Raw genomic sequence first — 10,939 nt, 5'->3', positions numbered from 1 at the left:
TGTGTGTAAGAGAGAGAGAGAGAGAGAGAGAGAGAGAGAGAGAGAGAGAGATTTTGAGTTTGCCTCCCATTTTGTGCGATCAATATTTCTTCGTAGCCATGGTACATGTTCATTTCTTCAACATACATTGTTATGTTAATTTTTGCATAATCTTGAGTGAATAGTGAGCTAAATCTAATTGCGTTTCTCTTAGCTACAAAATGTGTAGTCATGTGCTTACTTCTTAGTGTATATAGAAAATAAGCATAGAAGATTTGACCTTCACACAAGTGCATGAGATTTAGAGAATCGGATTTTTGGACATAGGTAGGAGCCTTTGGAGATCAAGGAGCATAAACCTCTTTTGGCATGAGACTGCTTAACCTTCAAATCAAAGGTGCACATACCTCTTTGTGTGGTCTATAGATATGAGGCTACCTGGCCTTTAAATCTAAGGGTAGGACATCTAAAGTCTTGCACACTTTAAAGGGATGCATTATCCTTGAGATTTATTCATGTGGTCACATACTACCTTTATCTCGTGTTGTGTTTGGTGTACGCTTGTGATTGGTACAAAGGAGGGAATACATTTATGTTGATTTCATGTCTTTCAACGAGCTCAAAGGCAACACAAAATTTGATATTATATATGGGAGGACAAAACCCTTTCCTGACTCCAATCCATGAAGATAGAAAAAGGCATTATACATCCATAGCTCATGTCCCCATGACTCATCTATGAAAGGTGGCCAACCCTCATGTAAGACGCAGAGGTATCATTTGCAAAAATCTCATCATGGATTGGTAAATTGAGTTTGACTTTGACCTAGGAATTTGCCAACAATAGACATAATGGGTTGTGTCATACAATTATGCTTCTTTCTCATTGTGAACCACAAAACAAGCATCTTCTTTCTATTGTGGTAAGGTGTGCAATTCTCACAATCTCAGAAGATGCATCAACCAAGATGAGCCATTAAGTGTTTTCTCAATTGCTTATTTACTTTTTCATGTCTGCTCTCTATTACATAGCTTTTGGGGAAAGAATCAATTTTCCTAATAAAGGTTCTTATAAGGTGACATTGCCATCTCACTTAGCCATGTTGGAAGCCATTGTCAAAATGCAATATCTTGATAACATTCATCTATTAACTGTTTTGAGTGTCATGGAAAGATGGAATTCACATTGTATTGTAAATGAGACATTTGATTGCGGTTTTATCTTTGTGTATATGCAGAATGACAGAGACATAATAGAAGAATTCTCTTGAGAGCATTTGTTTATTAATCATTTTGAGTGTCATGGAAACATGGACTTCAAGTTTTACTATAATGAGACACTTTGATTGTGGTTTTATCTATGTGTATGCACAATGACCTAGAGTTAACTAGGCAAATGACATATTACTTGATGTGGTTGTCTTAGCATGTATTTTGAATCACCAAGACTTAATTACGTTTGAGAAAATCTATCAGCTTAACTTATGAAAGATTTTCAATGGTAAAAAAACCACCACAAAAGAGGTACTTTCACAACAAGATCTTGCATGGCTACATCTTGAAGCCTTTTATTGTAAGTTGACATACTCCTATAAATTTTTATATGTCGCTGATAGAACATTGAATAGTAATGTCACAATATTTCTTAGAAATTGATGTAGCATAGGTAGAAAAAGCTATTGTGAAAGCTACATAAGTAAGCCCAAGAATGTGATGAGCTAAGACGTGAGTGCACGAATGTGGTGTGTGTGTGGAGAGTGAGAAGGGGAGCGAGAGAGAGAACACATGATGTGGGTGGAGTAGCTCTACACTATGTGTGTGCGAGAGCCCCTTATTCTTCTATCTAGTAAATAATAAGGTGTGTACAAGTAATGGGTAGTCTAACGTCTTTGACATTGTTGGGAGCATTTTTGATACCCCATTTTTTGTAAATTTGTACATACGGACATAACCCCCGATGTCAAAAGTGTGTGTGGGATTTCTTTTTGTGAGGCTTTTAGCTTGCTTTAGCAAGAACATGTACATGTACTACAAGTTGCTAGTCTAATGACAACTGTCGGGTTACTTTAAGTGCCCGTGAGTGAGGTTTTTGAATGGGGACTTGTACATAACTTAAATACATGTACAAGGTGAAAAAGGTTCAGGAAAATGTGAGATTTTTGCAGGTTTTTCGTCGTTGGGATTGTTAGGGGCTCACAACCCTAACAGGTTATCAGTACAAGAAACATGCAGTAGAAAGGTAAACGAGGCAAGGGACTGCACTTTTAATCACAGAACTGCAGAATAGATGAATAAGAAATACCATAATTAAGTAAGAAAGTACTGCTTCACTGTGTATTCATCATCACCATTAAACTACAGAGAAAAACAACAGTACGACTGCAAAAATTGCATGCCGGTTACATCAAAAAACTACTCCACGCCATATGACCATTTGGATGTTTAAAACTACCTAGGCATATTTAGTCCTTGTGTAAACAAACCCCTAAGGCTTAAAGCTAAGACCTTAGTTACAATCAAAAAGTAAGTGCCCTGACACATCAGGCACTAACACCTGGCACACCTGATGGGCAATGTTTAACAAATATTTGTGAGAACCCATCCCTTGATAAGAAATTTCAACATCAACATGATCTTTAACTTTAGTCTGCTTTGAACTTCCCCTTCAATTGCAGTATCCTCATCATCTTCACCAAATCCTGCATCCACTTTAGCTTCAGTTGTTTCCTTTGTAACCTCAGTAGTCTCCCTATTGAGTAAATCTATAACAATAATCAGTACTAGATATTTACAATTTTGTTGTCCACCTACACCACTTGCCTCTTCACTTGCAGCTTTAACTGCAACTGCATCTTTAGTAGATTGCATCTGAACTTCAGTTTCAGTTGCTTCCGGCATTACAATATCACTCTAAGTATGCAGTTGTTCAGGTTGATGATGTTTTTGCTGCTCCAATTGATTTTGCAATTCATCATACTATTACTTCAATTCATCATACTGCTTTTGCAATAACAAATTCTCCTCATTTGCTTCTTCCTCTGCGTCAATACTTACTTCCATCTCAGTTGCAACCTCATCCATTGTATGTTCTGCAATGTTCTTAGCCAACACTTTCTTGATAGTGTTCAGTAATGCCTCCGCAACATGCAGATGCTTTTCCTCATTCTCTTGTCCTATGACTGGAATTGTATCTTCAATTAACTGCTCTTGAAATCCCTGATTTGCATTACCCATCAGTGTCACTTCACATTCAACACCCTCTAGTTTAGGTTGGTCATGAACATGTTGTTGCCCCTTATACTTCAGTTGTATAAAATGACCTTTCAGTTCAGTGAACTTCTTCTGCAACAACATATTTTCTTCCTTAGCCGCTTCGTCAGCAAAGGCCTCGTATGGCTTACTAAACACATTAGCAGGTTCATGTTCAGGTTCAAGTTCAGTGTCAAGTCCAGATTCTCTTTAAAAATATTGAAGAAAGATTCAAGGTAGGATGAAAATTTTGCAACCATTAGACATTGCCTCTTGAACATATCCAATATCTGTACATGTAGATGAAACACTGGGAGACCTGGTTTAGACCTTGTAGGCAAGATTAATTGATTTTCTTGAAAATTTTGATTCAAGAAACACCAAAATTGATCTGCTTCTTCGTCAAAATGATTTGATTCAAGGCTTGAAAATAACAAGTTGAAATCTCCTTCATACATAAAAAACACCACCAAGATGGCTTGCTCACAGCCCCTCTATAAAACATAAAGAAATCCACTTTATAGGTGCAAAACTCTTGAATTGGTGATATCTCCCTGAAACTAAAAACTTTTGACTTCTGCTCCCAGAAAAACTTCCCTTATATCATGTAGCATGAAGACATAAAACCAAAGAGATATAAAAATATCAACATTGTCTCCTCCATCAACAACATCACATAGAAATGTAGAGCCATCTTCAGGAAAACCCACTTCACCATCATCAAGAACTTGCAAAAAGCTTGCATATTCATCAGTCGAACCATCTCCTCGGCATCAACAAAACCATTGAAATCAGGAACATGACCACATAAAGAATACAAATCTTCAAGAATGCCATCACTAAACTGAACTTCCTTGAAAAAAGATGGACTTCTAATCTCCGTGACTGAATTCGCAAAAGCATCGACATCATAAAGATCATTGATGACAGCATCATCATTCAAAAAACCTTCCATAACATCAAGATTTGAAGAAGACGCCACATTGTTGCTTTGAGTAAGTTGAAGATTCAAATCCTCAATTTGATTATCCTTATCCAAAAAAACTTTCTTGAGAGCATTATGAACTTCATAAAAATAAGAATGTCACAAGCACGGAGAGCAACAAACTTTTTTTGCAATAATTGGCATCGCCTCTATGATGCGACTTCCCTCCTGAGAACACGAGCAAGACCTCTTTGGTGCCTTTGTTGGCTCAAAAACCTTCGAGCACTTCTCCTTCTCTAACGTCGGGAGATCCTCCTCAAGATCTGCCTTCTCATTCTCCTTTGACTTCGAAAGGATGACCCCCTTGTGAAAAAAAATCGGACAGCTCTCACTCCAAGAGCTCGCTTCCCTTCTGGTATTCTCCTGCTCTATCGCTCCTTGTTGATCCCACCTCCTCTTCTAGTCGAAGACCCCAAAAACCACCTTCCTCAAAAGCAAAAATTTCCCCACCTTATTGCACGTGGGCACAAGCCCCTTTTATTTTCGGCCATCCTTTGCTATTTTTGACTACCACTTTGCATGTGAGGGCCTTGCTTGGACTTCACCCCCTGCATGAACAACTCCCTATGCGAGGCATCGACCGTGCCGTCGGTGCTCTCACATGTACTCCTCAAAAGACTTGGGTGCATGAACCCTGACTGCCATGTTAGCATTGCCTCGCTGGCCACAATGCACCACCGGATGCCACAATGCCACCAAAGTCGCATGGTTCCACCCAAAACAATGCCTCCTTCATCGCGATCGGCCGTGAGCACAACCCGCAACACCACTGTGCATTCCCGCCATAGCTCACCTTGCATGGGAGCCTTAAGAGAGTCCTTTGAGATGCCCTTAGAGAGGGACTCCTTGTGCATATCTAGCATGCTCCTTTGCCTTTTTCCCGCACATATGGATTTAGCCCAGGTGCAACCTGGCACCCGCTTGGGTGGCCACCCTCCAATTTCAAAAAATCCACATTTGAGACCTCAAAAAAATTTCTTTTTTGTCCACTTTTTGAATGACTGCCATTATCTGTCAGGTGATCCCGCTCCCGATCTGTCAAATTCCATGGAATCCCTAGGTTCTCGACTTCAATCTGCACAAGCATCACCCCACTTTGAATTTTCTAGGTCTGCACTCTGATGCAACTAAAATCACCAAAACTTATATGGTACAATTCTACCGTCATACGTCACCAACTTCAGACTCAGATATGTGACTCCGATTGACGCACAATCACTTCCTGCTAGCTCCATATGTTGAGAACTACCCCTACAAACTCCGTCAAGTTTCAAAAAAACCCATGTTGGCACACCTCCCAAAGCGAGAAAATTGGACAAACCTATCCCCTAGCAAAACTTTAGCTGCTAATATCTTGGCACCTGAGACTCAAATTGCCAATCTAAAAAGACCAGCATGCGCCACCTGGCATCACTTGCTTGTCCATCTCAGGATTTGCAAACCCCTTCAGCTTAGAATTGCCATAAGTTGGGTAGCGTGGTTTCATTTGACGAGCTGTCTAGACCTGCTCCTTCATCACTTCAAGCTCTACATTTCCACACCAAAAAAAGTACCTTGATCACCCTTTATTTTCCATCATAGTTAGACTATCTTGGAATCCATATGGTCTAGAAAACCGCATTATGCATACATCATCGCTGCCACTTGCCTGCCAAGGCTCTCCACATTTGCTCTATCCCTCTTCCATGTATACATAAGCATACAGACCATTGCTTGTGTCCCCTGCTAGGGTCAACACACTTTAGTTGCACCACCGTGCTAGAATCAACATGCTTACCTTGCAGGTATCCTGTAATGACTTGCACCGCTCCGTGATGTATCATGCTAGTGTCAGTCATCACACGAATAACAACCCCAATTGCAAACGCTCTCACTGCAGCTGCTATGTCGGGTCTCAACACTAAGAGGTAGTACATGAGGGTTCCGAAGATTGGATGAAGAAAATGTAATCTCTGCAAGCATATCCATGCCAATTTCATCAAGGCCATGTGCATTGACCTCTGCCAATCTATTCGAAATAGGTATCTCAACCCTCACTACTGCATAACCATCAAAACTAGTCACATATGGATGCACCAATCCTGACTCAAGGGTAGTCATCACTCCCTCGTCATCCATAGGGACTGTATCCTCATGTCCTAGCATCACCATATGAGCCTCTAGCATGAGCATGTCAAAGAACTCCATATCGCTCATCTCCATGGTAGAAGGCATCTCTGTCCTAAGAGGACTACTCCATTGTGTCTCGCTAGAGCGTGGACACTCTAACTCTGCACCTACAAACATGTCATGCACAACACTCTGGAGCTCATCCGAAAAAGTACATGTATGCAAAGTCAATGAGACTACACTATCTCGCACATGTGCCTCACTGCTCTCCTCTCTAACTCGCAAAGCATGAAAATCCATCACCACCACCGGTGATCGCTCTAGTCATGCACTCAAGGAGCTGTCCTACTCTACATGTCTATCCTCAGACCTTGAATGCACAACAAGCAAAGTGTCACGCTAGAGATGGGGAATGGGGGAACATACCTGACACAAACACAAGGGCTTCTCTATAGCTCAGGGTATCCACAACACCCTTATCCTCTCAGAAAACACCTTCAAAAACACACTACACCCTAGTAGACCACCACTTGGTCAATTTCCACTTCTTACACACTCCACAAATCCACCACACTATGCACACCTACTGCCACGGTCTGTCTCCATCCTTACACACACACAGCCGCTTAATCTCACTCTCTGACACAAAACACCGTCGGTCTGGGGGGCACACACTTCCACACTGTGGGCATCAAGAGGAAACACCAAAGCAGGAGAAAGAGAAGGGGGGAAGGGGAAACAACACTAAGACAGGGCATTAATGGCTTGATAGCACTTCAGAAGGAATGAACAAAGTCTTGCACTGCCATCACCATGGCCAATTTCAAGGAAAAAGTACAAAGGGATTAGCTTGATCAGAGAGCTCCACTTTGCAGGATTCAAACGGCACAAAAAAGCCCCTAATTTGATTAAAATTTGACTTTTATAGGGGGGCCTTTAATTTTGGAAATTGTTCTCGTATTGGCCCATCTGACATTCACATTTGGTAACTTTGGGAGGAGGTAACCTCCTTGCTTTTCTCTGCTCTCTCTTGCTCTCTTTGCACTTGGTGGGGGCATTAGGTATGTCGCTATTTCCCACTAGGAATTTTTTATTATTTATTTTTTGTCCCTTCATTTTTTACCCCTTTGGGCTATCGAACCTTGCACTACCCCTTTGGCTCACCTTTGACCCTCTGTTACCAGTCCTCTTCTCTCTCTATTTCTCTCTCCTCATTTTCCCTTTTGGTCCTGGCCTTCCTCCTTGCCCTTGCCTTTACTTGGCCTACCTGGCCGCCTCCTTGGGCTCTCTCTCTCCCTGGCTCACTGTCATCTGCTGTGGGAACCCCTCGCCTAGGCAATAGCGACCTCGCTATTTGGGGGGGGTGGGCTTTTGCCCTCAAAAACTGGGCCCTAGTGGGCGCGAGCACAAGGCCTTACGGCCCTGCCATGTCATCAATGTACTACAAACAGCCAGCTTGCACCACCAGGCCCCGCCTGACGCCAGCCAAAATGCCCCCTGTTCTTCCCCATGCACCACAGCGCCACCTTGTGCGCCTCACGCCGCCAGTGCAACACTCCACAGGAGCCCGCCATCGCCATGGGGTGAGGGAGCTCCACTCTCTTCCCCCTTGTGTACCTATTGAGGCTCACGGCCCCGCCCATATAGCGTGCATGCTTGAGGCCTTGCTGCACATGTGGGGCATTACCGGCTGCCGCGTGGCTTCCTCTCACAACCTCTGGCCTTGGAGCCTCAAAAAGATCCTCACCTTTTCACAAAAAGCTTCACTTTTTTGGCCCTACTTGATCAACTGCCATCCGGTGCTCAAGGGTCCCATGGTCACCCCGTAAAGACCCACCAAAACCCTGCATTCCAGGCTCCAACTACACGTGCTATATCCACATTTCGATCCCTCGGCACCCTCGAACCAAGGCCTCCAAAACGAAAAAAATCATATGCAGTTGCCCTTCCACTATCCACTGCCAATTTTGATCGGTCATTTCTTCATGCTCCAACCACGTAATGGCATGACGTCTCTTCCTCCATATCCCATATGTTTCATACCATCTCTGAAAACCCTGGCGAGACCCAAAAATCACCACAGGTACGCTTTCCAATGCGGTCAAACCGTCGTAGACCTGGCCCCCGACGAAATTTCAACTGTCATAACTTGCTAACCAGAGCTCCAATTGGCAATCCGAGAAGACATGCATGCTCCATAATTCGAGCTCTATGCATCTATCCGCTGATTTTTTCCTAGGCCACCTATCGCTAGCTGCCCTGCACATCGGGGATCTGCTAAACCTTCTAACTTTAAGCTTCAGTATCTTGCAGACCGAGGCTCCGTTTGACGAGCCGTTTGGACCGGCTTCTAGAGCACATCGAACACTACATTTTAGGGCACTGACTTGGAACTTTGGACACCTTTACCTGATATCCCATCTGGGCTCATCTTGAAGCTTTTTTGGCCTTAAAAAACCGCTTTAAGACATACATTCCCGCTACCCTTTGGCTGCCTAGGACCTTGGTACCTGCCCTAGCCTTCTACACTGCACCTACCTGCAGCCTTTGCTTGGCATAGACCACTTTCTAGCTCGGACCAACTTTGGATGCACCATCATTGCCCCCCCCTCATTGAAAATCTATGTTCAACCACATACAGGCTTATTGCACCAAAAAACTGCACACCCAAGACAAACTCTAAGTACACCACAAAAACACATAGCATATGTACAAAAATTAGCATCTGTGACCCGCCACAACTGCTTAAGTGGGTTTCCCAACCCCTTGCTTTACCTGTCATCCACCACCTAGGTCAAATACCTTGCATTGGTTTCCTCCATCCACTTGCAACACCTTTGCATAGTGCCACACCAAGGCACATAACCGGTTGCATATCCAAACCGCCAACATCATACTTCTACCACTCCAGGCACTCATTGGCAAATTGCCCACTCGCAAAAAAGCCCCCCCAAGAACACCAAATAGAGCACCATGGTTCTCACCATCCTGTTCATCCAACACTCTTGACATACCTGGCCCATCCTCCCATCCATGTAAAGCTAGATCCTCATCTAGCAGATCTTGTACCTGAATCAATGGCACACTGCACAGCTGGCTTTATCATCATCCCTTTCAACCACCACTCATAGACCTCCTTAGAAAGCTTGGACACCACCTTGGAATCCACATCACCTGTCATAGAGTGCACTGACTGCATGAAGCACCTCTATCTTTGACTCCGCACTGCCCTTCTCAACTGCCATGCACTCAATTTCGCATCATCGAGCTCCTCCTCTTCATCTGGCCCTTCAAGGTTGATAAGCACCACTTGCTTGTCGATTTCAACCACCAGCCCTTCTAATGATGCATCACGCTCCACCATGGAAGAGAGAAACGCGTTCTCTATTGCATCCTCCTCGTCTTCTTCCATAGGCACGAATACTTTATGCCTTTTGGCAAAACCTTGCACCTGGGGCACCACCATGGCATATTCCACAGCTACCTTCACCAACATGGCCATTAGCATGGCACCACACAACACCCTTACCTACTTTTCACCATATGTAGGTCTCATTTGCTCCATTTGGTCTCCACTAGGCATCTCGGCTTGCACTTCATGCTGCTCCTCGCACACATTCAATGATTCCCCACTCACATGTAAGAGGTCAAACTCATCATACCTGGATTGATATGACTCTGTCTCCCAGCTTGTATCTGCATCCATAGAGATACTGTCATTTGACTCAATCTCTTCCTTTGTTTCAAGCTCAGGAACCTCCTCTAGCTTCACCGCTTCAACCTGGTCTGCAAACCGCACTCTTTGACCTTCACCACATGTTAATGGAGCTTCAACAACTGCACTCAAACTTGGCAGCACATCCTTTGTCCACTCTGGAAGCACTTGCACTTCCTTCACAATTGAAACCGCTCTAGCCGGCATCTTCGGCATAGAAACCACTCTGTCTCTCTGTAGCCAAAGAACCCTAGGTTCTGCTCGCACTTGCACTTCTCTTTGCACCACTGGTGGCTCAGCTACCACCGCATTACACTACCTTGGCATCACTGCACCTTGAAAACCCTACTTAGCTTTGCATTTCTTCAACATATTTTTGGTCCGCCCTTTTGCTGGAGCTACCACCTCTTCATACGACACCGAGCCATCTATTTCCACCTTATCTCGCACTTACTCATGCAGGCAATCCATGAATTTACTCAACTTTAAAAAACTGGCATTTTTTTGCAGCAGTTACCTTGATTAATTTCCCCCAAGGGCTTCGAACTCCCACTCAAAAGCGTGAAAATCACCCTCCAAGCTTTGCTTCAACCCGTCCAGCTTCCACTTTACTTCATCCAGTTGCGCATCCGCTACAAATCTTCTTCAAAAAGCAGCCTTCAGGGCTTCACAATCTGCCTTTTCTTCATCACCAAGGCTATTGAACCATACCCTCGCTTTACCACGAACCAGGAGCAGGAACACTTGTACCGCACCATCTTCTCTTGAAACTGCTTTCCAACATGAACAATCCATAATCTTGGAGCCAAGTCTCCACATCTTCAACCCCACTGAAAATGGGAAATCCCACTACAACACAACATGGAGATATCGACGCGCAAATATCGACGAACTTAGCGGGC

The sequence above is a fragment of the Adiantum capillus-veneris genome, chromosome 5 (assembly GCF_014529385.1).
Source record: "Adiantum capillus-veneris isolate H3 chromosome 5, ASM1452938v2, whole genome shotgun sequence".
Taxonomy (NCBI): domain Eukaryota; kingdom Viridiplantae; phylum Streptophyta; class Polypodiopsida; order Polypodiales; family Pteridaceae; genus Adiantum; species Adiantum capillus-veneris.
Note: the sequence above shows the minus strand (reverse complement) of the source record.